At 42.3% G+C, this 12,305-nt stretch overlaps 1 long non-coding RNA gene across 2 annotated transcripts in view; it reads right to left on the bottom strand.

The window, feature by feature from the left end:
* LOC132020485 (uncharacterized) overlaps window positions 1-1,222 on the bottom strand; it is a 150,605-nt gene extending 149,383 nt beyond the window's left edge. For both annotated transcript variants that reach the window (XR_009404985.1, XR_009404987.1), the window contains exon 1: window positions 1,137-1,222. This is a non-coding gene — a long non-coding RNA (uncharacterized LOC132020485). The remainder of the gene's footprint in view (window positions 1-1,136) is intronic.
* Window positions 1,223-12,305: the final 11,083 nt, after the last annotated feature.

The raw sequence follows: 12,305 nt of genomic DNA, 5'->3' as shown, positions 1-12,305 counted from the left end.
GTCTCCAAAACTGGGTAGATGTGGCACCATTCACTGAGGTGGAGAAGTGGGAGAGGAGGGGAATGGGCTTACAAAGGGTATGAGGTAGAGCCAGCAGGACTGGCCATCAGGAGGCTGGACACTTGGGACCATTTGCCCAGTACAAGACATGATTTGAGCAAGTTGCATATTGTCTGCCCAGAGATCTCTCTGGAAATGGCCTAACAGCCTCCTGGCTGCAGAAACAGAATGAAACTCACAGAGGCACTGACAAATGACATTCTCACTCCCTTCATTAATCCCACACTCACTAAGTCAGCTACAGACTACTGTTTTCGAAATAGTATATCAGCCACAATTTAAATCAGGTGGTATTGTTCTCCTGCTGAAAATCTACTACTGGGCTCCCATTATATTTAAAGGGGAAAAAAAAAAATTCATGTTCCTGATCCAGGTGTTAAGGCAGGACTAGCACCTGAATCAGGGGCATCCCCAAATCTCAGCAGCCAAACCCAATAGAAGTTTGCTTCTTGCAAATATGCTTTGGACTGAATGTCTGTGTGCCCCCCAAAAGTCATATGTTGAAGCCATCATCACCAGTGTGATGGTATTAGGAAGTGGGGCCTTTGGGAGGTAATTAGGTGCAGAGGAGGTCATGAGGATGGAGCCCTCATTATGGGATTAGTGTACTTCTAAGAAGAGACTAGAGCTCTCTCTCTCTCTCTCTTTCTGCCACAAGAGGATACAGCAAGAAGGCAGCCATCTGCAAGAGGGCTAGCACCTGATCTTGGGCTTCCCAGCTGAGAAATAAATATCTTTGTTAAAGCTACTCAGTATGGGGGTGCCTGGGTGGTTCAGTTGGTTAAGCCTCTGCCTTAGGCTCAGGTCATGACCTCGGGGTCCTGAGATCAAGCCCCACATTGGGCTCCTTGCTCAGCAAGGATCCTGCTTCTCCCTCTCCCTCTGCCCCACCCCCCTGCTTATGTGCACGCCATCTCTCTCTCTCTCTCTCTCTCTCTCTCAAATAAATAAAATCTTTAAAACAAAACAAACAAACAAAAAAAACCTACCCAGCATGGTATTCCTTATAGCAGGCCACGCAGACTAAGATAATACATAAAGTCCAGACAAGTGATTCTGATGAATGGGCAACTGACCTTCTAGCAGTGATTCAAGGACTCAGGCTCCTGCCCTCTATGGCTCTCCCATCTTAAACAGGTTACTTTTAAGGTCAACATATTGGAGAAAGACCGGCAAGCACTGCACCATTGAAAATGCCATTGGCTAGTATTGTCACATGACCACACCTGACTGCAAGGAAGCCTGGGAAATGTAGTCTAGCTCTGTGGCCAGGAGGGTGAGGAAGACAATACCTAATGGGCTCTGCCCTCCATGCTTTCAGAGTTCCTCACAATTTGGCCCCTGTCTACATCTCCAACCTCACCTCCCACAATTCTCCCCTCACCTGCCATCTTTCTTTCTGCCTTCTTTCTGTTTCTTGAACACCAAAACCCAAAACTCCCAAGCTTATTTCTGCCTCAGAACTTTTGTACTGGCTGCTCGTCTGACCTCTCACTGGCTGATTCTTCCCATCATGCTCCCCTTCATTCGGAGATCACATCCTTCACCCCATGAGACCCCAACCTCCCCCATCAGTTCCCAGTCCCTTACCTGATTTTTATTTTCTTTATTCCATTTTGCACTATCTGAAACTATATTATTTATTTGCTTATTTATTGTCTTTTCCCTATTAAAATGGAAACATCAACTTTGTGTTGTTCTCTATTGTACAGAGACTAGGGACTCAATAAATATATGTTGAACCAAAGGAGGAATATCGCCAGGATTGCATCTCTATCAATGGTCCTCTCGGCTGTTTCAAGGCAGCCGGAAGCACGGTTTAGCAACCCGGCAGCCGGGAATCAAGTCTCATTTCCACATGATCTGGAATGATAAATTCACAAGGCTCTAAAGTCTTAGTTCCCTCAGCTGTAAATCATAATTATCCTGACCTTGGTTGTTGTGAAGATTAGAAATAATGTCTCTAAGATGCCTGAGACTTTGTAGGAGCTCAAATAAATGGTAGGTGCCTGCAAAGGCAGGTGTCAAGAGAAATGAATTGCTATTTTAATTAACTTTTATAGAGGTCCCGCTCCATGCCAGCCACTGGGCTGCTGACCTCCATAGGTGATCATGGTGATCATATCATGATCATGAGAGTTGGGGTTGCTGTTATTTCCTCTGTACAAAGGAATGGGGTTGCCAAATTTAGCAACTAAAAACACAGCATACTTGGTTAAATTTGGGTTTCAGACAAACAAATGATTGTTCAGCATAAGTGTGTCCCTACATACATACCCATGTTTTTTAAAAAAATGAAGCATTATTGTATAACTGTGTTTTATATTGAAATATGTATTCATATTTCTAATAGATGCCAGGCATGATCCAGTAAACAAAAGTAGTAAAACAGAATACTAACCCTGGAGGACTAATGTTGCCCCAACTGAGAGCATATGGATCAGTCTTTTTTTTTTTTTAAGATTTTATTTATTTATTTGACAGAGATCATAAGTAGGCAGAGAGGCAGGCAGGGAGAGAGGAGGAAGAAGGCTCCCTGCTGAGCAGAGAGCCCAATGTGGGGCTTAATCCCAGGACCCTGGGCTCATGACTTGAGCCGAAGGCAGAGGGTTTAACCCACTGAGCCAACCAGGCGCCCCCAGTCTTTTGAGGGGAAATTTTGCAATGAATGTCAAGTGTCTTAAAAATATTCTTATTCCTTGACCTAGAAATCCCACTGTATATGAATTTCTGAAGTATTAGCTGATGTCCTATGTCCTTAGTATATTTCACAATTTTTTGGCACAGCAGGTTACAATTGCAAAACATCACTAATTTCATCAAGAAAAATAAAAAAGAAACAATCTGGAAACAAATGGAGGGCTGCTTGAGGGGAGGGGGCGAGGGAGATGCGGTAACTGGGTGATGGGCATTAAGGACACGTGATGGAATGAGCACTGGGTGTTATATGCAACTGATGAATCACTAAATTCTACCTCTGAAACATACAAACAAATTAATAAACTTTCAAAAAACAAAGAAATGATCTGGACTAATGTCCTTATGGTGATAATTGGGAACTCTTATGGGTTAAGATAGAATCTTTACAGAGGCAATCAAGGTAACATGAGATCATTAGGGTGGACTCTAATTCAATATAACTAGAGTCCTTGTACAAACGGAGACCCAGAGGCAGACACAGGAGAGGGATGAGGATGGGGAGAGACACAAGGAGAAGGTGGCCATCCACAAGCCCAGGAGAGAGTCTGGGGCGGGTCCTTCCCTCACAGCCCTCAGAAGGAACAACCCTGCTGACACCTTGATTTTGGACTTACAGCCTCTAGGACCATGAGACAGCAAACGTTGTTGTCTAAGCCTTTCACTGTGCAGTATCTTGTTATGGCAGCCCTTGGCAACCTAACACCAGAACATTGTAGCTCAATTTTCAAATTCTGGAATGTAACAGATCATGAGTTTCTTTTTCCTCTATTTTGTTTAATTTGGCACATGATTTGAAACCTGTCTGCCCCTTGGGTTAAATGAATTGTGGTACGATAGAAAACTTCGCAGCCATGACTATGAACAAAAGATTAGGATGGCAAGATATTCCCGTCTATCATTAAATGAAAAAAGTTTGGGTTCAAGCTGCCAAGATTCAAATACTGGCTTCATTGCTGATGGGATCTTATTTAACCTCCCCATGACTCAGTTTCCTCATCCCTAAATTGGGGATGGTCATATTCATCCCTACCTCATAGTATTATTTTTGAGGATTAAGCAATCTAGAACATACAAAGACATTAGAAAAACACCTGCACATGGATGGTCCTCTATAAATGTCAGCTATTACAATTAGTAGTACAGTTTGATTCCATATTTGGAGTCAAAAATCACATATATAAATTATATAGAGGGTGTCAGGAAGATAAATAGATAAATAACAACTAATAATTCTGAATGGTTAGGTTATAGGTAATTTTTTTATATCTTCTTTTTCTTTTATTTATTAACTATTCTTTTTCTTTATATTTATTAAGTATTCTACAAGAAGCATGTGTTATTTATATAACACTCTTTAAGGAATGTTTTTATTATTTTAGAAGTGTTCTGTGTTTTGACAGTCTTAAAATTATATTGCAACACAATGATCTACAAGGAGTTGATCAACAGCCAGTTAACGAAAGAACATTTTCATCCCGGTGACCTGAGCGTGGGCTTTTGGTGGCAGGGAAAGAGAGACCTGCAAGTTTGCCATTGACCAAATTTAGCTCTTCTTCTTGTTCTGGCGCTGTTTAGCCCCCGGAGGAGGGCTGTGGTTACAAAAGGAAAGAGCTTATAGACCACAGCCCATGAACAGAGGAAAAAGGTAACCTCTGCCAGTAGGTGACTTGACTTTTGCTGATGGCTTTGTCTGCATATGGTGTGTGTCTCAGTTAGCAAGGCTCCACGTGTTCACTCAACTTCGGTTCATTCTATTGATGCATTCAAGAAACATTAATGAAGTACCTACTACACACCAGGCCCTGTGTTAAGGATCCAAAAGATGATTCAGAGGTAGTCCCCACTCTCAAAAAGCTCACAGCCCAATGCCAAAGACAGATGACAGATCCTACACCATGAGCAGTGACAGTACACACAGAGAGCTTAAGTGATGACCCACGCAAGAACACAAAGATACTTAGCAAGGGCAATTGAGCCACAGAAGCTGTGGCCAGACTTACTTCTCCAGGACCCCTTCAGAGCCCGCTTGGTTGATTTTGAGTTGTTATGCCCCATATCAAATCTCCTGCACTGCTAGCCCAGGGGAAGGGTCAAGCATTGCCCTTGACAATTTGGTCTTTGATATTTACACAACCAGAGGAGAGGAACCCAGACATCTGAGAATGAAAAACACTCCCTTCCCACAAAACACAAATGTTCCATTTTCTGACACAGGTATTATTATTAACCTGCTAGGTTAATAATAGCTAATTTTAAAAAATTGTAAAGAGCTTGGCCAATTCAATAAAAGGCATTAAAAAGCCCTGCCAATGTTGAGAGATATGTAAATTTAATAACTAGATAGCATTCTATAAACTCACTCCAGAATCTCAGGCCTCAGGCCAAGACGACACCACTGCTTCACGTCATCGTCTCTGGGGCCCTGCCTTCCTCCCAAAGGCTGAGCCGCCTCCTTCAAAAAAGCTCCCCCTGTGGTTTGTGTTCTTTGCAACCCACACTGCCTGTTATCCTCAAGATGCCTGCAAGGCCCAGGGAGGGGCTCTGAAGCTGAGGTAGGTCAGAAAAGAAAAAGAAGAGAAGAGAAGAGAAGAGAAGAGAAGAGAAAAGAAAAGAAAAGAAAAAGAAAAGAAAAGAAGAGAAAAGAAAAAAGATCTGAGCTTGGGAAGGAGGGAGATCAATGAGTCCTCCTCATCACCGCCAATGTCCTTGTCACCTTCACCGTCATCATCCTCTCCTGGAGGATTTCATTGAGCACCAACACGGTGCTCAGCCCTACTGCATGCACAAGATGGAGGAGCTTTCTGCCCTCGTGGAATTCCCATGCTCATGGAAGAGAGACAATAAAAAGTTTTCAGAAAATTCCAGACAGATGATAAATGTTTGAGAAGAGGTAGGACAAGGTGATGTGTTAGAGAAGAGCTTGGGCAAGGAGAAACTTCAATAAGGAGATGAGAAGTATATCCTTGGAGGTAAGAGCCTAGTGATAAGAAGGGGCCATGAGGCCAAAAACCCAGGAGGAGAGCTCTCAGTATAGATGGAACAGCATGTGCAAAGGCCCTGAGGTAGGAAGAGGCTTGGCATGTTTGAGGATCCAAAGGAAGATTATTGTGTTTGCACAGTGCACAATAAACTGCTAGGAGAGGGTAGGAGACAGGGCAGGGGACAGACACAGGGCCAGATTACGTGGGGTTTGTAGACCATGACCAGGAGATTGGATGTTGCTCATAGCTTTATTGAGCACACCTACTGTGTTTCAGGCCTTTTACAGACACTGTCTCTTTAAATCCTCACATTAACCACCCAGTTTTGAGGTAATGATCGCCACGTTAGAGATGACAACACTATGACATAAGAGCTCACAGGATGTGTCTTATCTCCTGCAGCAAATGACAGAGCTGGAATTTAAATCCACATTTGCCAGACTCCAAAGCCCAAGCAGCTAACCACTACTTCCTGCTTGGTAAAAAGGTAGGATTTTCACGGTGACAGGGCCTCTGTGGGTTCCTCCTCCTCCCTCCTCTTCACAGCCCTCAAATGCCTGCCCCTCCTCGTTTCCCCTGCTCTTCCCCTCAGACGTCTGTGGTATGTGAATAATGGGAGGGCCAGGGCAAGACAGCCTCCCTAGAACCTTACATGACTCCCAGAGTCAGGACTCTGCATCAATATACAATCCTGATATTTCTCACCATTCAGTGCAGGAGCTCCCCTAGGGTAACTCTCTCAGCTTCTGTGGACACCTCTCTCCCCTCCCTGCAGGGAAGAAGGGGTGACATAACATGCCTAGAGAGGTTGAAAAGAAGCCCCGCTCCTTCCCTTCGCTCCTCTCCCTTCTCACTTCTCCTTCCCTTTCCTTCCCCCACAGGGCCCTTTGGTCATGCACGATATCCATTCTGTTCTCCTACAACACGGTAGGCTCTCCCCTCAGCAGGCAGGTACTCCTAGCTGCCTGTAGTAAGTGGGTAAATTTGTCTGGTGCATGGTTAGTATCAGGACACACGAGTTGGCCATCTGACCCACAGCTAGCTCACTTCATGCTGCTTCCTGAGGAACAAATAGCATAGGAGACAATTCATGTTCAAGGGTGTGATGCCATTATGAGGCAGCCACTGCAGGCCATCATCATCCACGGGCCTCTGCTTCGGTCCCCTGAGCAGTAGGTGGCACAACAGGAACAGTTGAGTTAATAATCTTAGCTCTGCTTACCTCCCTACGTGATTATGAGAACCAGCTGAAACAAGATAGGAAATGACAAGGTGGTCCATGAACCAAGAAACCCTATTAATTAGGATGGAGGGAGAAGAATATGGTTAGTACAAAGATACAGACATCCTAAAAGGAAAGGATCTCCAAGCCAGAAGTAGCCAGAGAGTGTGAGGAGGAGAGATGAGGGGCAGTACTACATAGCAGAGCGGCGGAACATTGGGGTTCAAGATCTGGGTCAGCAGTTTGGTGGCTTCCCTTATCAGCTGTGATTTAAGATAATGGTCTAAGTCTCGGTTTCTTCATCTGTGAAATGGGTGAAGCATCTGTTCTTCTGCCCAGCCAGCATCCATGCCCCTCTTCTAGTAAGAGGCTCCTGGTTATCCTTGAAAAACTACCCACCCCCACCCCCTCAGGCCATGGTCTTAAGCTGATCTCACCCTCAGGTCCAAGGTGGACATTTGACAGAGATCTGAACTTGAGCATGACATTATGCCCAAAACCAAACTGAGCAGCTCAGAAACAGACACGAATGTAGTTTCATTCTGAGACTTTTACTGAAATTCTTAAGAAGAGGGAATGTCTTCTGATTTTGAAGTGGGTGGATTATAAAACTGGAGCTGCTGGAAGAAAATTTGTCAGCCTGATTGGGGCAGGCAGCCTGATTGAGAAGCAAATCCAACGGATGAAGAAAATAAGAGTAGGACTTGATGACATTTTCTAACATCTTGGATCTAGCCATACCTAAAGCACAAAACTTTTCCAATGCAAATAAATAAATTATCTTTATTTTGATGAAACCAGTTGAAGATGTCACCTGTTACTGAAGGTTTCAACTAATAAAGCATTTAATTTAATAGTAGATTCCAAGTGCTTAAAGCCATGCCTGGTACACAGAATCCACTCAGTATCTGCAAGCCATTATCCTCAAGCTCATATGAGTCCACCTTAGTGATTAAAGCCTGAACTGAAGGTCTCAAGGAAACTTAAGTTAAGTCTGTGTTATATAAAGCAAAGGGAGTAACTACGTGGAGTCTGTGAAGCATCTTTGATCCTGGAGCCCCTGGCAGCCAACTGAACACTGTCACACTCCGTTTTCCCATCCTCAGGTCACTGAAGGAAAGGTCTCACCCCTTCTCATGCCCCAAAGCAGAGCCAGGGACTTCCTTCCTCAGTCGCCTCAAAGTCAGTGTTTCTTAACTTTGGCACAATTAGCGTTTGGTGCCAGGTAATTCTTTGTTATAGAGACCTTCTTATTCCTTGTCGGATGTTCAGAACATCTCTAGCCTCCACCCCCTGGATATCAGTAGCACCCCTAGAACTGGGACAACCAAAATGTCTCCAGACCTTGACAAATGTCCCCTGGGGCAGAAGTCATCTCTGTTGGAAACCACTAATCTAGACCAAACATATGAATGTTCATTCCACTGAGAGTAATCTAGGTGGTGAAATGTACAACCCAAAGACCCCACAAATTCCAAAGACACAAGCAGTGTGAAGTTTGGAGAGTTTAATGGACAGTTTAGAAATGCAAATTACATGATAGTGATGTGAACAGCAATATGGGCAAAAAATATACAAGTTTCTAAAGCAGCGTCATTGACTAAGTAGGAATTCAACAAACACATAGCAAGGAATGACTATCACAGGGAAGAAGACGCATTTTAAGTATTAGCACAGAGATGTGGAAGCAAATAATGTATTAAGAATGCTTGATGTGGCTGTCAGTTAAGCCTCTGTCTTCGGATCAGGTCATGATTCCAGGGTCCTGGGATTGAGCCCTGAGTCAGGCTCCCTGCTCAGCAGAGAGTCTGCTTCTCCCTCTCTCTGTGTATGTGCTCTCTTTCTCTCTCACACCCTTTTACTGTCTCAAATAAATAAATAAAATCCTTTTTAAAAAAATAAATTAATTTTTTAAAAAGGAATGTTTGATACAATGTGTTTAGATTGAACACTAAGGAAATAAGACTAGAAAGGCTGATTAGAAATGTGATAAGGGGCCTGACTTTATCTGGAAAGCCAGTGGTTCCCAAACTATTTTGCCAACACATCCCATCAGGAACAAAATTTTGAGCATGCACCCACCCCTAATGTGTGTGTGTGTGTGTGTGTATTTATATTTTTATATATACATTTGTTTATGTATAATTAAATTATACCAAGAACTACTTTCTAATATGCTACACTCATTAGGAAACAAACACAAAAAGAGAAATGTGTAGAAGATAAAAATGAAGTAAGTAATATTTTCCATCAATGGAATTATTTTTCATTAATTAATATCTATTAATGTAGACCAATGTTATTGATCAATAACTTGTGTAACTTCCATAATCAACAAATGAATATGCTATGCTTCTGTTGACAAGAAAAATTTAAAAATTAAAAAATAAAGACTGTCATTGTCACCATCATTATCATCACAAACTAACATGTATTGGGTGTTACCAGACACTTTCCACTTACTATCTTTTATAATCCTCACAACAACCTCATAAGAGGGACAAATATTTGACATAAATCACAGATAGGTAAACAGAGGTGTAGAGAAGTCAAGTAACCTGGCCAAGATCACACAGCCAGCAAGGACAAAAGTTTTAACCACCATGCCATCCTTAGATTTTTTTCCTTCCATCAACTGAGTTCTAAATTTATTTGATAATAATCATGGGTAACATCTAAGGAATTTCTGAGACATAAGCCCAGATAAGATGGATGGATGGATGGATGGATGGATGGATAGACAGACAAATAGAACCAGAACTATGGAGCCAGAAAAGGTGCTAGATGTCATCAAGGTCTGTGAGTCCCATCTTGGAGTGTGGGCAGCTTACCAGATGCTGACAGCTTACCAGATGCTGATTAGAAGCCCCATTTGACTATCAGAGTCATCATAAAAATTCCTAAAATGTGATTTTATTATATAATAAGAAATATTTTTTATATCTGAATAATAGATAGCTGGAAAGAAAATTGGTTACTATGTAGCAAATAGCCCAGAAGACAGTATCTTTCAAAACATGGGAAGGAAAGGAATCAGGGAAAAAAAAAAAGGCCCAGGGACTAAAAAGTTTAGGACCTTCTTCCAGTCCAATCTTGTTACTCCTAATGAAGATGGGAAATTATGTGAGTCACTTGGACAAAACCATAAATGGGAAAATACAACTTTCCTAAATTCGTAGTTCTGAGGACACTGTCAGAGGAAGAAGTGTGCATATAAATGTATTTCTTTTTTCTAGTTCTATGTGGATAGAACTTTCCAAAGAACTTCTTACTGGGGCCACCCCGTTGGCCAACCTCTCTAGAAATGGAAACACTCCCTTAGAGCCTCATAAGATGATCATGGGACCAACAGGTAGATCTGGAGAAGGCAAACCAACAGAATCACCAGCCTCCTGCATCCTGCCCAGACAGGGGCAAGAGTCGGAAGAAAAGCTGTCTTGTCCAGTTCACACAGACCACCCATGTGATACACACATATCTAACAGAAGGAAACTATAAATCCTAACTGTTTTGCCTGTTTACTGATCTCTCCTCTGTAGGAAGACTATAGCCTCCTCTTTGTATCTCCAGTGTCCAGCACATTTCTTGCCATAGAGTAAGTACTCCATAAATGTTGGCTGAATAAACTCATTTCCGTAGAAATGTATATTGCATTAGTCAACAATGATTAATATGGACTTAAAGGCCCAGGGTTTCAAATCCCGACTCTTACTGGAAAATTCTGTGATGCCATCAAGGCCTCCTTGCCCTATCTGCAAAATGGGTAAATTCATAAAGTAAAAACTCTATGGCATTTTGGTGGAAAGGTCAAGGATTACGGACACTTCAGGAAGCAACCCACCAGCCCTAAGTGAAATAGAATGTGTGTATGTCCCACTGCATACATATATCCCAGAGAAATTCTGGCGCATGGTAATGGGTGACGCCGGGGGGGGGGGGGGGGGGGAGGGAGGCAAGGAAAGAAAGTTAAATGTAATGAATATGGTCTGTAGGAAGCAGTGGTGCAAAAAGAAACAAGGAACTAGACATTCCTAGACCAAGGTGGAGAGATGTCAGCTCAGTATTAATGGGTAAAACAGGCAAGCAGCCAGAAACATATGGAGAACCCTATAATACGAATAAACAGATCGGAAGCAACCCAAACTCCAACAACAGGAAATGGGGGTAAGAAACGATCGTGCTGTGTCCCAGTGCAGCACCAGGCAACCATAGAAAGAATGAAGATCTCAATCTACCAATTTGAAGTAACTCCAGGACATATGGAGTGGGGGGAAAAAAAAAAGCATAAACAGTGTTTATATAAGCACTACATTTCATATAATAAGAAAAAGAAATATGAATGTATATATACACATATGTAGATGTGTTGCTTTTTGCCAAAAACCATCACCACAAAGAAAAACCAATATTAATAATGGTTACTCTTCATGGGAATGGGAGCCAGCAGATAGGATCTAGGGGGAGGAATGGAAGGAAGAGACTTCCTAGTGGAATTTGTAAGTTGCTTTTGTCTTTTCAACCATGTTTTACATAGTCAAGAAATAAAGCAAAAAGGTGGGGGAGACACACTTCAAAATGGAAAGCAGGCTTTTAAACACAATGTCCTAACTCTTCATCCTGAGTGGGCTTTATTCTAAGAACCACAACAACCCAAGAACTTTACAAAGAATTCTTAAATTTTACTCAGTAGCTTTATTGTGAGTAATAATATTTGTGTTTCTTTTTAAATAACATAGTTTAGGTGAGAAAATTAGGAAAGAAGAGGATTTATAGCATAACACCATTTGTGAAAATTAGAAACACATATACTGGTACTATTTTACAAGGACATACCCCCATTTGAGGATGGAGTTAGAGGGAATGCCATTGTAGGAAGAGAGGAGCTCACGGGTATTAGGAAAAAGGGGGAAAATGGATCAAGAGAGTCTTTGCACGGACTACTGGTGACCATGTGCTATGCGCCGAGAGGAATGACTCATAAGAGTCTTTGAGCATGAAGGGAGAGATAGGACGAGCATGAAATCAAGTGAAATGGATGGGTTGAGAGTATTGGCTGGAGTAATTTCTCCTTGCTCACATCTAAATTTTAAATAAAGAAAAATCAAGAAGGCTGTGAGCAACATCATGTCATTCTTTTGTTTCCAGAACCACAACTACTCATTACATGTTCATGGAGTAGATGTACATCAGCTATGAAGTGCACTTGACTGCCACACAGAAGTTGTCTAGAGGGAGGCAGTGAGGATCAAGGAGGGTGGATCCCTGGTCATGAGGGACACAGACATTTATCTTTCTGCTCCACTGACCCCATCCTATAGTTTTGTCTCAAGGTCCCTCCTTGG

Source organism: Mustela nigripes, chromosome 6 (assembly GCF_022355385.1).
Source record: "Mustela nigripes isolate SB6536 chromosome 6, MUSNIG.SB6536, whole genome shotgun sequence".
NCBI lineage: Eukaryota > Metazoa > Chordata > Mammalia > Carnivora > Mustelidae > Mustela > Mustela nigripes.
This window is presented reverse-complemented; position numbering and strand designations above follow the sequence as displayed.